Raw genomic sequence first — 26,279 nt, 5'->3', positions numbered from 1 at the left:
TTGCTCCACATTTGCTAAAAAGAATGACGTATGGGCTGGAGCTCTGTTAGGACCAGCCCCTCAATCTGTCTACATCTAGTAGGCTACAATGTAGAGCCCGGTATCCCGATAGCAATGCACCTTAGACTTAAGAGTGTTTTAACAATGCATATTTCCTAGTGTACAATGGCCAAAGATGTAACATGCGTTTCCCAAAACACCACAAAGTGAGAACTTTCGCTAAGTGTGTTGTTGAGGTATGAGTCAATACTGACAGGATCAAAAGATGCTCTCGGATCAGCTTTCTCCAATACCGACGAGGGATCAGCTTTCTCCAATACCGACGAGGGATCAGCTTTCTCCAATGCCGACGAAGGATCAGCTTTCTCCAATACCGACGAGGGATCAGCTTTCTCCAATACCGACGAGGGATCAGCTTTCTCCAATGCCGACGAAGGATCAGCTTTCTCCAATACCGACGAGGGATCAGCTTTCTCCAATACCGACGAGGGATCAGCTTTCTCCAATGCCGACGAAGGATCAGCTTTCTCCAATACCGACGAGGGATCAGCTTTCTCCAATGCCGACGAAGGATCAGCTTTCTCCAATACCGATGAGGGATCAGCGCCTAGAAAGATATTATCACCTATGGCTGCAAATATTAAGGGGGCTTATTCTAATTCTTACCCTATAATAATGCAGTGAATCATTGTGCACATGTTTCATGATGTGTAACATATTGAATAAAAATATAAACGCAACATGCAGTAATTTCAAAGATTTTACTGAGTTACAGTTCATATAAGGAAATAAGCCAATTGAAATGAATTCATTAGGCCCTAATCAGTTGATTTCACATTACTGTGAATATAGACATGCATCTGTTAGTTACAGACACCTTAAAAAAATGGGGCTCACACTGGGCCTCAGGATCTCGTCATGGTATCTCTGTGCATTGAAATTGCCATTGATAAAATGCAATTGTGTTCATTGTCCGTAGCTTATGCTTGCCCATACCATAACCCCATCGCCAACATGGGGCATTCTGTTCACAACGTTGACATCAGCAAACCGCTCACCCACACGACGCCCACACACATACACGTGGTCTGCGGTTGTGAGGCCGGTTGGACATACTGCCAAATTCTCAAAAACAACATTGGAGGCGGCTCATGGTAGAGAAATTAACATTACATTATCTAGAAACAGCTCTGACATTCCTTCAGTCAGCAAGCCAATTGCACGCTCCCTAAAATCTTGAGACATCTGTGGCATTGTGTCGTGTGATAAAACTGCACATTTTAGAGTGGCCTTTTATTGTCCTCAGCACAAGGTGCACCTGTGTAATGATCATGCTGTTTAATCAGCTTCTGGATATGCCACACCTATGGGGTGGATGGATTATCTTTGCTCAGAAGAAATGCTCACAAACAGGGATGTAAACAAATTTGTGCACAACATTTTGAGAAATAAGCTTTTTGTGCGTACAGTTCGGGAACATTTCTGTGATCTTTTATTTCAAGCTCATGAAACATGGGACCAACACTTTACATGTTGCGTTTATATTTTTGTTCAGTGTATATTGTGGCAAAAATGACAGACCGGAGCCTAAAATGATCAAAATAGAACTTAGTTGAATGAACATGAAAGTAATTTCTATATAATTGAATGACATAGGCCTATGCTGTAGGCTATTTATCTCTTAAGGCAGTCATAATTGAAAGCATATTTTTACCCTTTACCCATATATTTGTAACAATTGCAGAAACATTGACAATTATGTTTTTGTCGTCAACTTTGTTGTGATGTTATGGGATGTCACGGAGAGGTGAACATATTGATTCTGTTTAGCAGAGAACTTCCATGTATAATGTGACTTGGAAGGGCAGAAAAGCATCTAACAACGTACTTAGCTTTTCTACGAGTGGTCTGAGGCAGTCGGTAAATAACAAGCGTTTTCAAGTGCACTTTAGTAATGATGGTTTTGGGAAACAGCTCGGAGATTTAACGATGCTCCTAAAAAGGTTCGAACAAGGAACTTATCCTTAAGATGCTTTTGGGAAACCAGCCCCAGAACAGTACAGGAGACCTGGGTTCAAATCTAATTTGTTTTCTTTCACATACTTAAGCTGTACTTGATTGAGTCTGCTTGGCGGAATGGAAGTGGAAACCTCGCCCATCTGGCCCTCCAGGCGGACTCAAGCAAACCCTCAAAGTAATAAATTATATATATTTATATATATATTTTGAACCCAAGTGTGCTGCACAGTATAGTACAGTACAGCACAGTGCACTACACACCCAACCCAGTGTCTGTCTGGGGAGCTCTCATGAGTCAACCGGCCTGTGTCGCTCTCTCTCTGCCCTCTGTCTCTGAGTCACAGTCTGGTGGTGGTGAGAGTGGGTGAGTGCTTTGCTGCCTTGAGCGGGGATCTCCCTGGGGTAACCCCCCCTGCCATCCCCGCTCCAGAACTCAGACTCCAACCGAAGAGGGCTGTCAAATCACAGATCAGGTTTTACTGCCTCTCTGTTTACTGGGAGGGGATTGGTAGATTAGGCGTTGAGACCTATTTGACCCCGCCTCATGATTGTTTACTTATTGTTGATTTGGCCTCAAAATAGCTTATCAGTAGCTAGCGACAGGACCTCCACACTAGTAAACATTACCTCACTGATGATGCTTGATTTAGGCCCAGTTGATTGATGCAGGTGTGTGTTCCCCATCATCAGTCAATGTTGGGACGCTAGGCTGAATGGCGCATTCTTTGCACTAACCCTTCAGACGCTTCACACTCTTTTTCTATTGAGCTCCATAAGACCCTGGTCCGATCAAGTGGTCATGAAAGGCAGCTAATTTAACACAGGCCAGCCAGTCAATTCTTTATTTTTTCCCCAATTGAAAGTGTGGGAGGAATTTGCATCAAGGCAGCCACCGTTCACAGGACAATAAAGGTGGGTCCCTGACAAGTGGTCCAGCTCAAGCCCCAGGTCTAGCAGAGAGCACTCTCCAGAGAAAGAGACTCTTCACTGGATTGATGGTAAGCGGAGGGCTCTGGTAACAAGGCGCAGGGTGAAGCTTATTTTGCTTGGGTGTTGCCATAACAGAAAGGGTCATAAGTAGTAGCGGCCCGATGTGTTCGCCTGCTTAATAATTGGCCGTGACAAAGGGAAGTGATCAGAGGTCAGCCACTGACTTGAGCTCCCAAACCTTTTCAGAGCAAGTATTAGCAGTGACAAAAAGGGGAGTTTAGAAAATGACCGCTTTATGTTCTGTAGGGCTTCGACCGTAAATAGAGAAACTATCCAAAATATCAAGCTATTAAACATTAGACTAAATCTGCGGGGTACTGTGCAAGCATGCTCACAAGGGCACACTGTATTAGCTAATACACCTCTCAGCTGAGACATGGAGAATACATTTTCCCATAACCCAGCAAAGCCTTTGATGTGATATTTACACACCCAGTCACCACAAGGGTAAAGAAGACAGGCAGAGTAAGAAACACCTGCCAAACAACAGCTCCCAGCCCCAGGGCTCCAAGGCAGAATTGGTTACGATGATATCATGGAAATCCCACGGTGCACTGAAACTTCTCACCTATTCTTCTGTGATTGTCAGGCAGCACTGGGCTGTAACACACAAGTGAAAGCCGGAGGAACGCCTAGCCGCTGCACAAGCTCAGTCAGAACACTTCTCGTCTGTACAGTCTCTCATAATGATCTGGGTTTCTTCCCCCACTGTGACGCACAGCCAACGATGATGTATGTCATGAAACCATTTATTTCATCTTTTTCGAATATTTCACGGAAGATCGGATCTAATGTGTTGCGAAAAATCTTTTGCGAGGGTTCTTTCCCACACAACAGCTCATTATTGTGTTATTATCTTGGTTGGTTCGATCCCTAACCAACCTCTTTACTCTGACAAAGCTTGGAATGTGACCTCTTATAGGTGGACAGTGGGCACATAGGCTGAAGAGTGAGACAAAGATCGGGGTGGGGGGTGGCAACAAAGACCATATACTTGAACAAGTGTCCTTCACAGATTTAATCAAACTTGCTGGGAGAAAAACCTGACCTCATTGCAGCCTGGGAAAATGCCAGCGCTCCCTGAGAACTCCCAAACAACCCTTTTTTTCCTGCTCTACTTTCACAGAACTCCCACTGTGTTGTAATATCACCCTACAAGGAGGTAGAGAGGTTGTAAGAGGTTAGAGAGCTGGATGGTACATTATAGGGGAAGCTCTTGGACAGCTACACAATATTGTTAAATTCTCTCTGTTAGGGTAGGGTTGCTGAGGGAAGTGGCTAGTTACGGCGAGAGGGTGAGAGGGGGGGTGTCGGTTGGGGTCCTGGGTTTCTCTGTGGGTCCCACTTGATTAAAATGCCTCATCGCTGTTGTGACCTCTGGTACACTACAGGCAGAGAAGAAGAAGTTGGCTGCACATATTATCACTGTCCGCCAGTCTTCACAGCTGTTCCCACAATGCACCAGCACTTGAAAAGAGGTGCATGTGGCGACATCTGGTCTGAGATTTACTGGAGTGATTCCTTTTAATATCCTGAGTGGCACAGTGGTCTAAGGCACTGCATTGCAGTGCTAGAGGCGTCACTACAGACCTGGGTTCAATCCCGGGCTGTATCACAACCAGCCATGATCAGGGGTCCCATAGGGCGGCGCATAATTGGCTCAGTGTTGTGAGGGTTTGGTTGAGGTAGGCCGTCATTGTATATAAGAATTTGTTCTTAACTGACTTGCCTGGTTAAATACAATTTTACAAATAATATCGTCCTGCGGAGTGGGGTTGCATCAGTTTACATGAAAGCTGTTTGGTTTAGGAAATGCTCTGTAAGATTTCACAGAGAGTTTTGAGATATTGTTTCTGAGCAGTTTAGGAGATCCCTCATTTCTCTAGCCACCCTCAGACCTGTCTTCCCCGTCACACACCTTCACCTTCTCAAGCCCTCCTCCCCATTACAGAGGAGTGGCCTGGGGAGTGCAGAAACTCCTCCACAGAGTGAAAGGTGTCACAGGTATAGAGGGCCCTGAGGACGTTCTCCATGTTCAAACCTCTTTGTGGATCAACAAGCTGACCCCCACTCCACACACAGAATAACCAGTTGATTTCCATGTTTATGAATGCTCTCCTGGCTGATGGCCCAAGGCTCTCTGTCTTCTCTCTCTATATGACCCCTGTGTCACCTCACCCCTGTCATCAACCATGTTACCATCATCCTTTACCATCAACCCTGTTACCATGAATCCCGTAACCATCACGACACAACCAATCACCATAAAACTGCAATAATCCCGCTGATTGCTAGAGAAAAAGCCCTGACCCTACTCAACCCATAACAGAAAGGTGAGGTTGTCCGCAGCATGAAGCTGTAGATTCTTATTTATGATTATTTTTTCCATAGCTTCCCTCTATAGAGTTGGACAAAGATCAGAAAGAAAGTGTGTTGGTGACATGGTTGAAGACTTTAGACAGCGCCAGCCAGCCACACACTCAGGAGCGTCCCGCTGCTCCCTAGCCTTCAGTCGGACGTTATTTCTGAGATTATTGATGTGTCCACCAGCTGGGTATGTCTCTAAACACCCACCCTGAGCAACAGGTTACAAGTCCAACTCCCCGCTCATTAGGTTCTAATTGATTGTAATGTGGCCTTTGAGAAGTGCTACCCGCTACGGGGTTGTTCTGCACATGTGAGTGCCCCCACTGTCCCTTTCCTCTTGTTCGCCTCACCCACCAGCAGGACACAAGGTACAGGCACAATCGGCCCACTCAGACTGAATCGTTAAAGCAGGCGGGACGGTGTTAAGGCTTTCATAGAGCAGGCTTCTGTGGACCAGCTTGAGCCCAGGGACAGTGGCCACTCTGCCTGCCTGGCGGGAAAGCCCCATCCTGGGAAGGCCATTGTTGCCTTCTCCCCTTGACTGGTGGCCTGCTGCTCGAACTGCATTGGCTCTATTTGTATGCCAAGGCTCTGGACTAAAGGCGGCCACACAGGGGTTTAGGGTCAATATTGAGTTTGAGAGCATGTGGAAAATTTTTCGAAATGTTAAATTCTATTGACTTTTCCCAAGGGCAGTTTGTTTCTGCGGTGAAAGACCTAGCAGGGCCATTAGTGTAAACAGCTCTTTGTCTTACGACTCAGCCTCCAGCGGGAGAACAAAACACTGATACCAGAGATTAAATTCTGGTCTAAAAATGGCCAAGCCGCAGGACTCAAGAGAGACCTTAAAATGAAAAAAAAAAGACAGATATAAAAAACTGAAATCATCCCACTTGACAAGTGTGAAATGTATTCCATCTGTGCAAATTGGCTCCTGACGTGTTTGCTGGTTTCTGAGGGAAAGCAACTGTCTTGAACATTTAAGTTTTGAGAAATCCTTGCCTAAGAGTGATGAGCAATGTTTTGGCGAAACACAACAATCCATTGCTGATTTGTTCAAGTGTTGAAGCCCACCAAATGCACAAACCTAGTGATGACAAGCATCAGATGGACTGTGGACTGCATGTTCTGTGGCATTGAACAAGTTATTCAACTTGACAGGTGGTCTCCAATATGACAGTGAGTAAAACAATTATGTTCTAGAGATACAATCTTAACTGAAACATAATGTGAGCAGTTAGAAATGTGATAAACATTTCAGGAAGAAGGATTTACCTAAATTTTGGTCTTCTGCCTTACAGAATATTATATGGAAACCAAAACACATCCTTCATCTCAATGCCTTGTCTTTCTTGAGGGGCTGGGGTCATTAAGAAGTACAGCTGTTTTACAGCCATACGTCCCCCTTCCTCAAGCTCCCAGCTCTCCTTTTTTTTCAGGCCTCAGGGAATATTGGATTCTGTTTTTGAATTGCGTCAATTAGCATACAGCAGTAAAGCCGTTCTCCCTTAGCATCTTCTTCGCACCTCACCTCCTCCCAGCTTTCTCTTCTCTTTTATCTGTCTCCTCACTTTATTGGGCAGCTAGCTTTTGTGCTACATCTGTTCAGCTAGCGTTTGTGCTACATCTGTTCTTGCAGAAAATAAGGAAACGTAGAGAGGTTGAGGAGAGGGATGAGCATGTAGGATGGGATTGGGTAAGGTACAGTGAACTCAAATAGTTTCAAACTGTTCCTAGGCCAAATTTGGTGAGTATGTTAATATGATACACAGTATAATTTGTTTGTTTTGTTTTTATTTTATCAGTCTTACAGTGACAACCTAAGTTCAGTTCACCATTAACGTCAGACTCCAGCTACTCACCAGCATTAGGTGTAAAATAAAAAAGTAGGCAATTTAACACAATGCTATGTTTACCACCTACCAATTTAACCTCAATGGTTCTAATGGATTACTTAGGATGTCGTCACACTGAAAACAATGCATGTGTTCCGAACCACACATTGCTGCTAGGAGTCACACTTCTCTTACTGCTCTGCAGGATTGGGTGATATAGATCTAGTTTAGAAAGCAAAAATCCCCTAATGGAGTTACTTGCTCACACCTCTATCTAAATTGTGCTGATACAACAAGGCTTACTTAGCCACACCACTTCGCAAGCAAATAACATTTTCACGGCCTGCCATTACAGTCATTTCAATTAATGGTTTCCTTAGTGCATGGTACCCGTAGTAGATTATATACCCAATGGATAAAATTGTGCAAAAATTATGTATCACTCAGATAACCAGTATGTGTGTGTGTGTGTGTGTGTGTGTGTGTGTGTGTGTGTGTGTGTGTGTGTGTGTGTGTGTGTGTGTGTGTGTGTGTGTGTGTGTGTGTGTGTGTGTGTGTGTGCGTGCCGGCTTGCCTATGCGTAACCGGCGGGAACAAACTGCAGATTTTATGCACTCAAAGCTAACACTATAACCATTAACCTTTTTGGGATAGGGGGCAGCATTTTCACTTTTGGATGAATAGCGTGCCCAGAATGAACTGCCTCCTACTCTGTCCCAGATGCTAATATATGCATATTATTAGTAGAAAACACTCTGAAGTTTCTAAAACTGTTTGAATGATGTCTGTGAGTATAACAGAACTCATATGGCAGGTGAAAACCTAAGAAAAATCCAACCAGGAAGTGGGATATCTGAGGTTTGTAGTTTTTCAAAGCTTGGCCTACCAAATACACAGTGTCTATGGAGTCAAGTTGCACTTCCTACGGCTTCCACTAGATGTCAACCATCTGTAGAAACTGGTTTGAGAATTCTGCTATAAAGGAGGGGCTCATGAGACCTGTTTGAGTCAGTGGTCTGGCAGAGTGTCTCAGGGACGTGCGCTTCCGACAGAGTTAGCTCTTGTTCCAGTGCTTTTCTTCAGACATAGAAATATTAAAAACATTCTAAAGATTGATTCCAAACATCGTTTGACTTGTTTCTACGACCTGTAACGGAACTTTGAGTTTTTACCTGGACAAAGGGCTTGCGCCTCAAGAAGATGGATTACTGGGCTGAACACGCTAACAACAAGTGGCTATTTGGACATACATGATGGACTTTATTGAACAAATCAGTCATTTATTGTCGAACTGAGATTCTTGGGAGTGCCTTCTGATGAAGATCATCAAAGGTAAGTGAATATTTATAGTGTTATTTCTAACTTCTGTTGACTCCAAAATGGTGGATATTTCTCTGGCTGGATTGGGCTCTGAGTGCCGTTCTCAGATTATGCTTTTTCCGTAAAGTTTTTTTGAAATCTGACACAGTGGTTGCATTAAGGAGGATTTTATCAATGTTTATTATGAGTATTTCTGCAAAATCACCGGATGTTTTGGAATCAAAACATTACTGTACGTAACGCATCAATGTCAACTGAGATTTTTGGATATAAATATGCACATTATCGAAAAAAAACATACATGTATTGTGTAACATGATGTCCTATGAGTGTCATCTGATGAAGATCAAAGGTTAGTGATTAATTTGATCTATATTTCTGCTTTTTGTGACTCCTATCTTTGGCTGGAAAAATGGCTGTGTGTTTTTTGACTTGGCTATGACCTAACATAATAACATAATCATATGTTGTGCTCTCTCTGTAAAGCATTTTTTAAATCGGACATGATGGGTAGATTAACAAGATGTTTATCTTTCATTTGCTCTATTGGACTTGTTAATATGTGAAAGTTACATATTTCTAAAAATATTTCAGAATTTTGCGCGCTGCCTTTTCATTGGAATGTTGTCGAGGGTTTCCGCAAGCAGAACGCCTGAGCTAGAGAGGTTAAACCAAGAGAAAATGAGTATGCGCATGTGTATGTGTGCATGTCAGTGACGGCCGCAGATTGGCTGAATACCCGAGGGGCGGGGTGGTAGGAGTTGGCAACAAAGCAGCCTGACAGAAATTGTATGATGCCAAGTTTTTGAAGTACCAGTAGTTTCTTTGTAAAAATATATGAACAGCATACATCTATTTCACTTTTGCTTGTCAAAAACCGAATGACCACTGCTGCACATGCTGCTACAGATTAGATGATGTTATTTAGAACGAGCAGCCAGCTCACGAACGCACCAGGGAGAACGCATCAAGCATGCATAATCAATAAGTGAAAACACATTTAACTGGAGAAAGCTATATTTCCAAATTAGTTTATAAAGACTTGAAATTGGCATGGGAGCTAACTAGATATAGCTAGCTAGCTGCTTATCAAAGATATGTAACTGGTTTATTTACACCCCCCACAAAAAAAGAAAAAGATCAGCCAAACTATTTTGCAACGTTTCAAAAAAATTACTGTTGCTGGCCACCATATTTTGCAAATAAATTCATTAAAAATCCTACAATGTGATTTTCTGGATTTTTCTTCTCCTTTTGTCTGTCATAGTTGAAGTGTACCTATGATGAAAATTACAGGCCCCTCTCATCTTTTTAAGTGGGAGAACTTGCACAATTAGTGGTGGACTAAATACTTTTTTGCCCCACTGTATTTTTTATCCTGAAAAACTAGTCAGTCCTTAACAATTACAAGCATACCCATAAGATGATGCAGCCACACTATTCTTGAAAATTTGGAGAGTTGTACTCAGTAATGTGTCATATTTGATTTCCCCCAAAACATAACACTTTGTATTCAGGACAAAAAGTGCATTGCTTTGCAATATTTTTTTGCAGTATTACTTTAGTGCCTTGTTACAACAGGATGAATGTTTTGGAATATTTGCATTGTGTACATGCTTCCTTATGTTCCCTCTGTCAATTAAGTTATTATTGTGGAGTAACTACAATGTTGTTGATCCATCATCAGTTTCCTATCACAGCCATTAAACTCTGTAACTGTTTTAAAGTCACAATTGCCCTGAGCGGTTTCCTTCCTCTTTGGCAACTGAGTTAGGAAGGACGTCTGTATCTTTGTAGTGGCTGGGTGTATTAATACACCATCCACAGTGTAAATAATAACTTTACCATGCTAAAAGGAATATTCCGTGTCTGCTTTTTAAAATCTTTATCCATCTACCAATAGGTGCCCTTCTTTGTGAACCATTGGAAAACCTCCCTGGTCTTTGTGGTTGAATTTGTGTTTGAAATTCACTGCTCGAATGAGGGACCTTACAATTATCTGTATGTGTTGGGTACAGAGATGAGGTAGTCATAAAACAACACTATTATTGCACACAGAGTGGGTACATGCAACTTATTATGTGACTTGTTTAGCAAGTTTTTCCTCTTGAAATTATTTAGGCATGCCATAACAAAGGTGTTGAATACTTATTGACTCAAGATATTTCAACTTTGAACTTTTATATGATTTGCAAAGAGAAAAAAACAACATAATTCCACTTTGACATTATGGGGTATTCTGTGTATGCCAGTGACAAAAAAATGTCAATATAATCAATTTTATATTCAGGCTGTAACAACATGTGGAAAAGGTCAAGGAGTGTACATATTTTCTAAAGGCACTGTAACTGAACAGCTTGTTTTGAACAATGTATTTTGAAACAGGAAAATGTACACATTGACCACCCTTTTATGAGCATTTAAAACATCATCCATGAATATGATAATTTTACCAATCACAAGTGGGATGCCGCCTCTAATTCCTTAATGGGTGGTCCGGCACTGGCACACCTGCGTGCATGTGTGAGACTGTGTGTGTTCTCTTGGTTTGGGGCTTGATGAGGCAGGTCACTAGGTTATGGCTCTTGTCTCATTATCAGACGCGTGGGAATCTGACTGAACAGGACTGGACCCATTTTCCAGGTCAAAGAGACTGTGGAACTGGTCAGACGCTTCATCCCACCAGTCCATGTCAATGACCCTACTGAAATCAGGTGTGAGTTCATTTTGAAAAGACATGAGTCCTTCTTAGGCCTGTCAAACTTGATTTGACCAACATGCTAACCACAGTCGTAGAGAGTGCAGGGAAAAGGCTCTGGTCAAAGTGTTGGTCAGTCAGAATCACCTTTACTCATTATTGATTTCTACATAACGCGTTCATGTGAATCACACTGCTGCTTTCTCATTAAGGTACTTGCGCCTTTACAGATTGTGGTTGCTGTGCATGGTTGAATTGAAGAAGTTTAATCTTCCTGTCAATCATTGTAAAACATGTACTCTTGCAGCAGCTGCATAGTAGTGCGGATCCCAGCATATGGAATAACAGTCTGAAGGAGTTCCTCCGTGTTAAACTCCTCCATGGTATTGTGCTCGATACTGTCAAAAACAAGTTTTATTGAGGAAGACCAATAGTGGGGCGTTTATTGCTCAATCTAATTCAGAATCTTTTTACGTGTCTATTTTCAAAGAATATAGCTAAGAACATTAACAACTTAACAGTTCATTAAGAACACTTTAAAAATATGGAAAAATAATTGTGTATTCTAAAATCAAAAGAAATCAGCCAAGACCTCAGAAAATAATTGTAGACCTCCACAAGACAAGGTTCATACTTGGGAACAATTTCCAAATGAATAAAGGTACCACATTCATCTGTATAAACAATAGTACGCAAGTATAAACACTATGGGACCACTCAGCCTTCATACCGCTCAGGAAGGAGACGCGTTCTGTCTCCTAGAGATTAACGTACTTTGGTGCGAAAAATGCAAATCAATCGCAGAACAACAGCAAAGGACCTTGTGAAGATGCTGGAGGAAACAGGTACAAAAGTATCTATATTAACAGTAAAACGAGTCCTATATTGACATAACCTGAAAGGCCACTCAGCAAGGAAGAGGCCACTGCTCCAAAACCGCCATAAAAAAGCCAGACTACAGTTTGCAACTGTAGATGGGGACAAAGATCGTCCTCTGGTCTGATGAAACAAAAATAGAACTGTTTGGCCATAATGACCATCATTATGTTTGGAGGAAAAAGGGGGAGGCTTGCAAGCCGAAGAACACCATCCCAACCGTTAAGCACGGGGTGGCAGCATCATGTTGTGGGTGTGCGTTGCTGCAGGAGAGACTGGTGCACTTCACAAAATAGATGGTATCATGAGGATGGAAAATTATGTGGATATATTGAAGCAACATCTCAAGACTAGAGTCAGGAAGTTAAAGCTTGGTCGCAAATGGGTCTTCCAAATGGACAATGACCCCAAGCATACTTCCAAATTTGTGGCAAAATGGCTTAACTTCTTGGAACTCTAGGGGCGCAATTTCATTTTTGGATGAAAAACGTTCCCGTTTTAAACAAGATATTTTGTCACAAAAAGATGCTCGACTATGCATATAATTGCTACTGTTCGAAAGAAAACACTCTGACGTGTCCAGAAATACAAAGATCTTCTCTGTGCGTGCCCTTTAACGTGAGCTTCAGGCAAAACCAAGATGAGATGGCATCCAGGAAATGACAAGGATTTTTGAGGCTCTGTTTGTCATGATCTCCTTATATGGCTGTGAACGCAAGAGGAATGAATCAACCCTCTCTGTCGTTTCCCCAAGGTGTCTGCAGCATTGTGACGTATTTGTAGGCAGATCATTGGAAGATTGACCATAACAGACCACATTTACCACGTGTCCGCCCGGTGTCCTGCGCCGAAATTGGTGCGCAAAAGTCACCTGCCAGTATTTTTCCAAGGAATACAGAGAGGAAAGCAAGCTTCCACGAACTGCATGTCAATGAAGAGATATGTGAAAAAACACCTTGAGGACTGATTCCAAACAACGTTTGCCATGTTTCGGTCGATATTATGTAGTTAATCCGGAAAAGTTTTACGTTGTAGGTGACTGCATTTTCGGTTCGTTTCAGTAGCCAGGCGCAATGTAGAAAACGGAACGATTTCTCCTACACACAGACGCTTTCAGGAAACACTGCGCATTTGGTATGTGACTGAGAGCCTCCTCATTGAAAACATCAGAAGCTCTTCAAAGGTAAATGATTTTATTTATTTGGTTATCTGGCTTTTGTGAAAATGTTGCGTGCTACATGCTACACAAAATGCTATGCTAGCTTTGCATACTCTTACACAAATTAGTCCATTTCTATGGTTCAAAAGCATATTTTGAAAATCTGAGATGACAGTGTTGTTAAGAAAAGGCTAAGCTTGAGAGCAAACACATTATTTTAATTTTATTTGCGATTTTCAGAAATCGTTAACGTTGCGTTATGCTAATGAGCCTGAGGCTTTAGTCACGATCCCGGATCCGGGATGGGGAGTTTCAAGAGGTTAAGGACAACAAAGGCAAGGTATTGGAGTGGCCATCACAAAGCCCTGACCTCAATCCCATAGAACATCTGTGGACAGAACTGAAAAGGGTGTGCGAGCAAGGAGGCCTACTGTCACGAATCCCGCCGAAGGTGGTTCCTCTTCCTGTTCGGCCGGCACTCGGCGGTCGTCGTCGCCGGCCTACTAGCTGCCATCGATCCCCTTTTCTGTTTCAGTTGGTTTTGTCTGATTAGTCTCACCTGTTTCTTGTTTGGGTTTTGATTTGGGCTATTTAAACCAGGGATGCCCGCCTGCTTTTGTGCAGGCTTGTTTTTCTGTTCATGTGTGTGTGGATTCTCGTGGACTCTTTCCTCTGGACTGTTTGGTCCTGCTTTTGGCCAAGTTTAGTGATGCACCTTAGTGTTTTGCGTTACCATTTACTTGTCCTGGAATAAACGACCACGATTGAACTACCTCTGCTCTCTGCGCCTGACTCCTCCACCCACTACTCCTAGAAACCGAGTGTATGAGTGTATGTAAACCTCTGACCCAATGGGAATGTGGTGAAAGAAATAAAAGCTGAAATAAATAATTCTCTCTACTATTATTCTGACATTTCACATTCTTAAAATAAAGTGGTGATCCTACCGGAATTGTTACGATGATTAAATGTCAGGAATTGTGAAAAACCGAGTTAAAATGTATTTGGCTAAGCTGTATGTAAATTGTAAATAGCCATCTTACATATAAAACTATCATGACACCAGGCGAGACCCAAATGCAGACACAGGAGGCAGATGGTTGGAGTTTAAGATCTTAAAATCCAAAGGGAATAGGCAAGAGAATGCTCATGGACAGGCAAAAGGTCATAACCAGATCGGGTGTGACAGTACCACCCCCCCCCCCCCAGGGGCACCACCTGGCATCCTACCTGGGCGCATACCTGGTTGACCGGGGTGTCGGCGATGGAAGTCAGCAATGAGGGCTGGATCCAGGATGTCTCAAGCGGGAACCCAGCACCTCTCGAAGCCGTAACCCTCCCAGTCAACCAGGTACTAGAAACCCCTACCCCGTGGTCGAACACCCAGGAGATGTCTCACTGTGTATGCCGGATGTCCATCAATGACACGGGGAGGGGGGCAGAAGACAAGAAACTGAGAGACACAGGCTTAATTCTAGACACATGGAACGTAGAATACGGTGAATACGGAGGGTACGGTGTAACAAGAGACGGACAGTAGTGGAACTCAGAATAGAATGGGGGGACAGTTTGCGGGACTCTACCCGAAGGGGCAGGTCCCATAGGGACAGCCATACCCTCTGCCCAATGAGGTAGCGGGGAGCTGGGGTGCGGCGACAGACCACTTGTCGACGATACCTGGAGTTGGTCTTGAGAATAGCCGCGCTGGCCGACAGCGGCGGACAAACATCTGGGCCGAGGGTATGCTGACCTCCTGCTCTTGTTCAGGGAAAAGTGGAGGCTGATACCCCAAGGAGCACTCAAAAGGGAAGAGTCCTGTGGCAGAACTGGGGAGTGTTTCGGGCATACTCCACCCAGACCAGTTGATGGCTCCAGGTAGTGAGGTTGGTTGAGACCAGGTACCTTAGGGTGGTCTCCAGGTCTTGGTTGGCTCGCTCATACTGACCGTTAGTCATCCGGATGACAGGCTGGCCGACAACCCTATAAGGGTGCAGAAAGCCTTCCAGAACTGAGACGAGAACTGAGGATCCCCGATCAGCTACCATGTCTACCGGGAGTCCATGGATCCGGAAGACATGCTGCATCATAAGCTGGGCCGTCTCCTTGGTAGAAGGTAGTTTGAGGAGAGGGATGAAATGGGCGGCCTTGGAGAACCGGTCAACTACCATCAGAATGACAGTGTTGCCATCAGACGGAGGGCTCGGGACAAGTGTTGCCATCAGCTGTTAAGGCTCGGGACAATACTGCCCCCTTTGGATGAATTGCGTGCCCATAGTAAACTGAAGAAAAAATCTGTCCAAAATTGCTAATATATGCATATAATAATTATTATTGAATAGAAAACACCCTAAAGCTTCTAAAACTGTTTGAATTATGTCTGTAAGTATAGCAGAACTCACAGGGCAGCCAATCTCCCAAACTAGTTTTGGCATCCAGAAAGTTGGGGCAACTTTGACGTCATCGCCCCCACCCTTCCCAACCAGCTATGGATCTGGGAACAGTTTCTATGTCTTCCGCGAGATGTCCTCTATCAGTAGAGCGTTTAATTGTGCAAATCCCGCGAGCTTTGACCCTTTGGCAGGCAAAATAGTGAGTTTGGGCGCGAGTTGGGCACAGAGCTCCCTTTGTTCCAGCTTGCATGAGAAGAAGTCAGATTGTCCGGTTGAATTGAGAATTGTTTTGTACGTTAATAACATCCTAAAGCTTGATTCTGCACTTAGTTTGACCAGTTTAGTCGACATATAATATGTAATTTTGAAGTTTTGATGCGCAACTGTTCGGGACCAGAAGTCATTTTGGATGCATTTCAGCTGACACGGGTAGCCTATGCTACTATAAATACACACAAACTGAAACATGTATTGGGTAAGTATGCCTCCTTCCACTACATTCTGATCGAAGACCATCAAAGGTAAGGGAATATTTATGTTGTAATTTTGTGTTTCTGTTGACTCCAACATAGCGGAGAAATATTGCTTATGTCTGAGCGCCGTCTCAGATTATTGAATAGTGAACGATTTCTGTAACATTAAAAAGAATTGTGACAAAGCGATTGCATTAAGAAGCAGTGTATCTTTCTAACTATATGTAGAACATGTATATTTAGTCAAAGTTTATAATGTGTATTGCTGTTATCTGGCTTTATCTGGCGGAGCTATCTATAATTTCTCCGGACATTTTTTAGCATTTTCTGAACATGGCGTCAATGTAAACAGAGATTTATGGATATAAATTGCATATTATTGAAAAAAACATAAATGTACTGTGTAACATGTCCTATTACAGTCATCTGATGAAGATTTTCAAAAGTGAATTAGTGAATTATTTTTCTTTTAATCCTGCATTTGTGATTGCATCTTTTGTTCGACAAAATGGCTACATATCGCCTGTGTCTTTGTGGTGGTTTGACATACATATGTGCTATGTTTTTGCTGTAAAACATTTTAGAAATCTGACTCGCTGGGTAGATGAACAAGGTGTTTATCTTTCATTTGAGCTATTGGACTTGTTAATGTGTGGAGGTTAAATATTTCTAAGAATATTTTTGCATACTGTGCGCCACTTTTTGAGTTGAGCGGTGGGGGGTGCCCATGGGGAACGTGTAGCGTGAACACATTAAATGAGACCTTGGACGATGAGGAACCGGTAGTGGCTGCAGGAGGCCAGAAGGACCTTGCGTGGAGTCTGGTTTTGAGCACACACAGTGCATGCGGTGACGAAGGCAGAGACGTCCGGGACCATTGTGGTTCACTAGAAACACGGTTGAAGGAAGGTTAGTGTACGACGGGACCCTGGATGACAGGTCGGGCCTGGAGGAATGAGCCCATTCCAGGACCCGGGGTCGGACTGGATTAGGGAAAAACAGCCGGTTAGCCGGGCCCCCTTCTGGTCCAGGCTTTGTCGACAGCTAGAGACCATTTGAACGGTACCTTGGACGAGGTAAGTGTCAAGAGGGGGGCTGCCAGGGTGCTGTAGTCCCAAATTAACTGGCAGTAGAAGTTTGCGAAACCAAGAAACGGTTGCAACTGCATTGGTTGAGGTCAATCCACCACTGCTTTCACCTTTCCATGATCCATCTGAACATTGCCCTCAACAATGACATATCCCAGAAAGGTAGTTGTAGAGCGGTGGAACTCACTTCTCAGTTTTCACGAACAGTTGGTTCTCCAAGAGGCTCTGAAGGACCTGTCTGACATGAAGAACATGTTCTTGTGCAGCATGTTTTCATGTTTTCATCTGCCCCAGAGTGAATGAGCACTCAGAGACTTAGATTGGTCTCCCCACAGCACAAGAGCAAAAAGGGGTGTGCGGGTGATGGGAATTAGGGAACTCCCAGTCTGACTCAACATAGTACTGGTACCCACTAGAGACAAGTGTTTCCTAATAGAGCAGGTAGCTATAAAATGTCCTGCCCCTCCACAGTACAGACAACACAAGATGCACAAGATTGCCCGAGACCAGACCTCCTCTCACTCTTGCGTTCCCTTAGGCGTCCATCAATTTTAATGGTTAAGGCGATAAGGGAGTCAAGGTCCACCGGCAGTTCCCGAGCAGCAAGCTCATCTTTAACCTCCTCAGGTCATTTGTGCAGAAAAGTATCGAAGAGAAACTCCGGATTCCAGGCACTCTCGGCGGCAAACATGCGAAAGTCCACCGCGTAGTCTGCCACACTACAGGGGTTTTGACGTAAGTCAGGCAGTTTGCTGGCTGCCTTTCTCCCGGATACCGGAGACTCAAAAACTTCTCACCTCTGCATTGAATTCCTCCAAATGACCGCAAATCCCAACATTAGCGTAATTATATACGTATCTTCGATCAGTCTGAAGAAAACAAAGGTGGCTGTAGTTCAAAAATAAGCGAGCACTGAGAAATAAAATCTGACAGGTACCAGGATTCTCCGAATATCGCTCTGGAGGAGGTAAGCGGGGTTCCCGGGGAGTCGGGATAGGCTGTACATACTCACCACATTACTGGGTGATTGGGGTTTTTCAGAGGTGGCAGACAGTCTCGGAGCTAACTCCTTGATTTGCTCCATAATAGCTTTTAACCCATGGTTGTGGCGTTCCGTCAAGGAACTGAGCCCTTCCAGAAGGCCCTGAAGCAACCCCTGTTGTCTTCCAATGGTGGCTCCCACATAGGTACGTGGTTGCAAAGGGCATCAGTGTCTTAACAGACCGATTTGCCAAGGCAGGATACCCTGAGTGCAGCCCAATCCAGAAATCTGGCAGTGGCTTCTGATTAAATTCAATTTTCACAGAACCGCTTGTCGAAATTTTTATGAGGCTCTCTTGTTCAGATATCGGTGAGTGTACTGGAGGCAGGGCATGAAAGAGATAATGAATCCAGTTGTTTGTGTCATCCATTTTGGGAAAGTACCTGCGTAATTGCACACCCAACTCATTCAGGTGCGTCGCTGTATCACATTTGACATTGTCCATAAGCTTGAGTTAATTTGCACACAAAAAGTAATACAATGATAGAAAGACCTGTGTGTTGTCCTTGTTAATGCAGACAGAGAAGAGCTCCAACTTCTTAATCATAGGCTCAATTTTGTTCCGCACATTGAATATAGTTGCTGAGAGTCCTTGTAATCCTAGATTCAGATCATTCAGGTGAGAAAAAACATCACCCTGATAGGTCAGTCGTGTGAGAAGCTCGTCAACATGCAAGCGGTCAGACAACTCAAAATTAAGGAACTTTAAGCTTGTCTCTCAATTTAAAAAAATGTGGCAATACTTTGCCCCTTGATAACCAGCGCACTTCTGTATGTTGTAAAAGCGTTACATGGTTGCTGCCCATATCATTGCATAGTGCAGAAAATACACAAGAGTTCAGGGGCCTTGCTTTAACAAAGTTAACCATTTTCACATCTTTCAAGCTGTCAGGCATTCCTTTGGTAGCAAGAGCCTTTTGCTCTTTATTTAGCCATCTTACATATAAAACTTTATTTGTTCATCGAAAATTGTGACTACCTCACCACAGGTGTGCTTGAAAGGATGCACATAAGCATTGTCCCAGCCATATCCGCGGCAGCAGGAAGAATGAAGTCCTCCACAATAGTATGGGGCTTGCCTGTCCAAGCCACTCGGTAGCTCACCGTATAAGATTCTTCTAGCCCCTTCTTATCAATGGTATCTGTTGCTTTTATACATCTTACTTCTCAAAAGTCGCCTTAATTCTCGCTCAAACAACTCCTGTGGCTTATTTTACAAATTGGCATGTTTTGTTTCTAAATGTCTGCGCAAGAGTGAAGGTTTCAGAGTTGTGAGATAGTACTTTTTGTACATATAACACACTGTGGCTGAGGAAAGGCACTACTCCCAATATAAGTGAACCCCAAATGAATGTAGTTCTCATCAAATTTGCGCCTCTTTGATCTTCCAACGTCCCTGTCTGTTGTTCGGTGCTTTCCCGAGTAAGGGGGCAGTAGCTCTTCGGTTGCATTAGATTCACAACTGTCAGTGTCCATGCTAGCTGGGCTAACAAGAAATGTAGAATTACTGATGCTAGCATTGGATGTGCTCATGGAAGCAGAACAACTTGTGTCATTGACAGGTGCAGGTGTAGTACTGCTGGTATTAGTAGATCTACCAGTTGAGCTGGTATGTGTCTCTATGGATGCGGGCCTTACTTTTTTTGTGTGTTTTTTGTTGTTGAATTTTACCCCTTTTTCTCCCCAATTTCGTGGTATCCAATTGTTTTTTAGTAGCTACTATCTTGTCTCATCGCTACAACTCCCGTACAGGCTCGGGAGACACGAAGGTTGAAAGTCATGCGTCCTCCGATACACAACCCAACCAAGCTGCACTGCTTCTTAACACAGTGCGCATCCAACCCGGAAGCCAGCCACACCAATGTGTCGGAGGAAACACAGTGCACCTGGCAACCTTGGTTAGCGCGCACTGCGCCCGGCCCACCACAGGAGTCGCTGGTGCGCAATGAGACAAGGACATCCCTACCGGCCAAGCCCTCCCTAACCCGGACGACGCTAAGCCAATTGTGCGTCGCCCCATGGACCTCCAGGTCGCGGCCGGTTATGACAGAGCCAGGGCGCGAACCCAGAGTCTCTGATGGCACTGCTGGCGCTGCAGCACAGCGCCCTTAACCACGGCACCACCCGGGAGGCCGGGCCTTACTTTTTTAACCATTTATCAATTTTCAGGGAAAACGGAATGAGCAGCAGCTACAGTTGGCTACATACGGACCGCTAGCTAGCGGTAACGGTTCATGTGATTGGATGTTGATTATGTGACTAGGCTACCTGTATTTGACATTGTGTTGTTATTTCGCTGAACACTAGATGGTTTAATTTGATTTTTGGCAGTGAAACGAGGCTACTTAGGCGAGAAAAAAACCTCACCCACATGTATAGCCCTGTTGGAAAATATAAATGTACTGCTTGATTTTTTTTTTAAATAAAAAATTATTATTATAATGTATATTTTTTAATGTGAATCACATTTTTATTTGGCATAACCCCGACGGCATTGTGCGTACCCCAGTTTGGGAATACCTGGGTTAGAGGAAGCCTACATAACCAACCCATAAAGTAAAATGCAACATCCATTTATGGCCAGCTATGTAAACTCGAACATTAATTCATCCAGCAATAGATGTCGTTCAATTGGTACTTTTTATTTGTATCTTCTTCTAATGGCTCTTAAAGGGAAAGTAATCAGATTGCATGACTAATTACAATTTTGTACAGGTAGCTAGTAACAGATTACATTTCGAAAGTAACCTACCCAACCCCGCTTGCACCACATAGTGCAATACTGTTGGCTCGAGCCCTATGGGAATAGAGTGGCATTTGGGAGGGACCATTATGTTACCCCCACGGGGATCATGGAACAAAACCTGTCTGCAACACCTGACACCTTGTGAATGGTCTTCCTGAATACCTCGAAATGGAACTTCCATCCACTCCTCGGAACCTAAATCAAGTCACTATTGTAAATAGGCTCTATACAGACATTTAGAAGTTCTCCAAATTAGATCACGTGTTTATATGGCTAGTGGTTGAATGCTCGGAAGTGTAAAGATGTGATCTATCTTTGGTTACACAATGATTAGTGCTTACAAATTATTACATTTTTTGTCTATTTAAGGAAACCATTGACTGGTAGGTTTTGGTTGGGTTGTAAACTTAACCTTTTAATTGACTTGAAAATAATGTAAAAATTTGTTGAAAATAGAAACCAGTCACTGTCACCAACTAGGCACATTAAAGGTAACTAACTACCAGTGCTACTTTTTACCCATATGAAATGACATCATGGAAATGTACCTGCCGTCAAGAAGACGTAAAACCACACTGTGTACCCAGGAAACAGCACAAAGTCCATTGTTGTCTGGAGTTGTGCTTTAAACACTATGACCCTCTAACAAAGCCAAGTCTTACTTCATCACAATAGCTTAAGTAGGGGCCTTGAATGAGGGGCAAGCACTGTCACCGTCACAAGCACTGTGCAATGTCAGGCTTTTCCTTGTGTTTATGGGGTAGTGGAAAGGATGGGGAAGGGTGGAAGGGGCAGTAAAATGGAGGATAGAGGGTTTCACACATAGGTGTCTATCCTGTCATCACTCCTTCACAATGCATGTGTCTGCTTAGGAGCAGCGCTGAGGGGTACGTAGAGGGGTGACATACCTCATGAGTGACATGCCTCCCCTACGCGCGCGCGCGCGCACACACACACACACACACACACACACACACACACACACACACACACACACACACACACACACACACACACACACACACACACACACACACACACACACACACACACACACACACACACACACACACACACACACAGAGAGAGAGAGAATGGTCAAAAGTTTGCTCATTTCACCTCTCTAAAATGATGTAATAACAACATCAAAAACAACAAGACAGATTAAAAACACATTAATGTAAATATTGGCCCCATATTTCTAGTACTGTACACACAGAGGGGCACCCCACTGGTAAATCTAAACATTTGCAATAAGACATTAATAACAGGACATGCAATAGGACATACATAGACCATGGTAAATGCAATTTCTCTTTTCCTCATTTCCTAAGTAGTAATTCAGTTTTTTGCACAGTGGGAGGCACTGTTGGATGTGCAGATTCCCAGTCATCATCTACATGTATAGTACTATACTTTCAAGTTGGCTGTGATTTATCAATTCAGTGGTCTAATGAGAATCTTCATTGAAAGTTTGAAATTAGGTTTATTCTCTGTCTCAGAAACTGTCACTACGAGTTAGAGGGCAAAAATACAATGTTTATCTAACTATGTTTACCTCGTTAGAGTTCTGTGGCAATTTTCCCCCCAATATTTTTTTCTTTTAAATAAAAATGTATTCAGAATATTACTTTTTTAAAACTTTTTTAAATTTACACTATTAAGGTTCTTCAATAGGGCAACACAAAGCCTTAAACACCCACAACATTTTGTAGCAAATATTCTATGTGCTGAAAATATACAGTAGGCTATTTTTCTATGTGTTCTGAGATTAAATGTGTTTTGTATTATGTCTAAAGTAAACTGACGATTGGAAAAAATTATCTTGAGTGACTGTTTCTTTAAAAAGTGAATGAATTGAGACAATGCCACAGATGCACAAATAGCTGCATAAGCAGTTAATAATTATAAAAGCATTTAGAAATAAATAAATAAAACAAAGGAGGAGAAATTCCCACACACTCTCCTTCCTTTCCATTTTTGTCAATAGTGCCGACATGTAAAGCTGTGTGCCATCAATGAATGGAGAAAATTATGAGGGAGGGAAAAAAAGGGGAGGGGGGGGGAGAGACTCAACTTGACTTGTGTAACCTGTTGCTGATGAGAGTTTATTGTTTTTTGTTCATTCAGAAACCGGGCAGGTTGCAGGTTGCCCCTCCCTGAGGCAGCACTGGTTCCCAGGTAAGAGAGAGAGAGTAAAGAAGGTGAGTAAGAGGGGAGGAGAGTTCCCACCACGCTCACTTGCTTTTCTCACACCAGCCCATTGGTCGGAGGTTGCGTCATCGGTGTAACACGAAACCCCCCCCCCCAGCAGAGCAGGGCAGTCTGGGCTGAATGACAGAGGAGCTGCGTGTGTGTGTGTGTCTGTGTGTGTGTGTCTGTGTCTGTGTGTGTGTGTGTCTGTGTGTGTCTGTGTCTGTGTGTGTGTCTGTGTGTGTCTGTGTGTGTGTGTGTGTGTGTGTCTGTGTGTGTGTGTGTGTGTGTGTGTGTGTGTGTGTGTGTGTGTGTGTGTGTGTGTGTGTGTGTGTGTGTGTGTGTGTGTGTCATTGCTGTGCTTATCCCTGTCATACTAACATACTCACAATACGACATCCTGGCCTTTACCTAGCAGGTACTGTATCTACTATACTGTATCATAAGCTGAGGTCTGAAGTGCTGTACACAAGTGGTTATTTTACCTACAGATGGCTTTACACTCTGCCCTTTGAATGCTGCTGTACAATGATAAGACAAAAATATGTCAAGTAGCTATGTAATGCTGCATCCTTTTATGGCTTCCACCAGAAGCTGGATTAATCGTAGTCAGAATATAGATAGACCTCTCCACTGAGTTGGGCAACTGTGTTGGTGAGCATTGACATTAGTCACACCATGGCCATTATGATTCCAAATCCAGTCACGGATCCCTCTGGAACTTTCATTACGCACACCTGGCCCCTATTCCCAGTGATTAGTAATTGTATAAGTGTGTCCTTAGTTTACCAGTGTCCTGTTGATTATTGTTACAATGTCCGTTGGTGCGTGTGAGTACCTGTACTGTGTGTTTTGGCTTTCGTGCCGTTGTGGATTGCGCAGATGATTGCGGGTCTCGTCCCGTGTGTTAATCATTGTGCGCGCGTGTTATTTATTTGAGGTACTCCAAGCTCTTTTGTTTTGGGTTTCTACCCTGAGTTTTGTATAGTGTTTTTTTGGTCTTCGTCCCCATGCCTTTACACATGCTGTAATTTGGGAAAGAAATTTTTAAACTATTACACATTCATGCCTCTGTCTCCCGACCCCTTGTACCAGCGTGACAATTACAGTATATCCTTGGGAAATAGCTAAAACATTCCTTACGTTTTGTCCTTTTAATTAACAGGTAATAATAAATAAATAAAAATCAACCGAAACAGTACCTCACATGGTATTTGACTGCCAAAACTAACCAAGATTGATTTTCTTCGTAAAAAACGAATATGTTGGTAATCACAGAAAAAATGCTTTCCCTGTCGAGGCGTGATGTTAACCAACACTCAAATGTTCAACATAAATAAAGTCCATTCTGGTTCAAAATGGACACTATCTCCCAGGTTGGGGTTTCACATTAGTGCTGACTGGGGCACAGGTGATCAGAGGGGAATGTGGATGCATTCCTAACCCTTGTGTCTTACAACCAACACAGTCAGTACTGTTATCAGTCTATCCCAACTCACCGCGCTCCAGCACACACTCACATAGCATATCTTGGTGTGGGTTTCGACAAGCCATGGTCCCTCATGCTTGGCACTCACAGGCTTCCACCTGAAGACGTGATTACAGTTGCCTTACTCACTGACATGACGCAATATGGAAATGTTTAACCCTTACGGGTCTACGCTCGTTTTGTCAAATCAAAGCATCTCTACAAAGGGCCATTGTTCAACTGTTATTCATTGTTTAAAATGTAGGAAACATATTGAATTAAATAGACCAGTAATCCAGGCTGCATCACATCCGTCCGTGATTGGGAGTCCCATAGGGCGGTTCACAACTGGCCCAGCGTCGTCTGGGTTTGGCCGGGGTAGGCCGTCATTGTAAATAAATTTGTTCTTAACTGACTTGCCTAGTTAAATAAAGGTTAAATAAAATGTGTAGATTTAACATGTACTGGAGAACCTTAATGTCCGTTTTATTTCTTACCTTGATTACTTCCGGAAATGTTTCTGTTAATATCTCTACAGTATTCTTCAAGTGCAAACAGCCCTCACACACACACACAAATTCATGCGGACAAACACACACACACACACACACACACACACACACACACACACACACACACACACACACACACACACACACACACACACACACACACACACACACACACACACACACACACACACAAATTCATGCGGACAAACACACACACACAAATTCATGCGGACAAACACACACACACACACACACACACACACACACACACACACACACACACACACACACACACACACACACACACACACACACACACACACACACACACACACATACACACATATATATATATAATGCAATTGTGGACACTCCCACTCGCAATGCTGTATGAGAGTGTCTGTTCCTCAATGAAGGGCCTCTGTCTCCATTCTTTGTCACCCACGGAGTATTCACCACAACCAGATCTCCAAGGTCACAGCAGTTAACACATACAATGCACACGGGACATGAGAGTCAATAATGACACTATCAACTATCAACACCAACCCCTAATGTACTGTTAAAACACTTAAAACATCTATTTAGGGAATAATTCAATAATTGTAAATGTACACAGGCACAAACTTGAGATGCTCAAGTTTCGCAAAAATCTTCCATTAACATCAATTGATGGATTATTTAACTCAAATCTGAATAATAGGCCTAATAATAACTATTATTTTTTATTTGTAATGCACATTTCTCACACCCCAGGCACTGAATGCATTTCGAGTTAGAATTGTGCTGAAATGATGTGTAGCGGTTAACTCTCCTGACTCAGACCTCACATACCCCCCTGGGACGGGGGTTTGAGGCTTCCCTGTCTGGGTGACGGGGAAGAGAAAGTACTTAGCCCCACAATGAATTGTGAACTGTGGGAACCAGTTGGGACTGTGCATTTTGTTGTGCTTTGTCACATGTTCCCTCCAGGCAGCTTACACCTGCTTGTGGACTGAGGTGGATGAGCTGCCATGACACACCACATTAGTTTGGGCAGGGAAGGCAGCTTTTATGGGTGGCGGTTAATAAAGTTCCCTCTGGGGGAAATAAAGTTATTCCAC

The sequence above is a fragment of the Oncorhynchus masou genome, chromosome 18, assembly GCF_036934945.1.
Source record: "Oncorhynchus masou masou isolate Uvic2021 chromosome 18, UVic_Omas_1.1, whole genome shotgun sequence".
Taxonomy (NCBI): Eukaryota; Metazoa; Chordata; class Actinopteri; order Salmoniformes; family Salmonidae; genus Oncorhynchus; species Oncorhynchus masou.
This window is presented reverse-complemented; position numbering follows the sequence as displayed.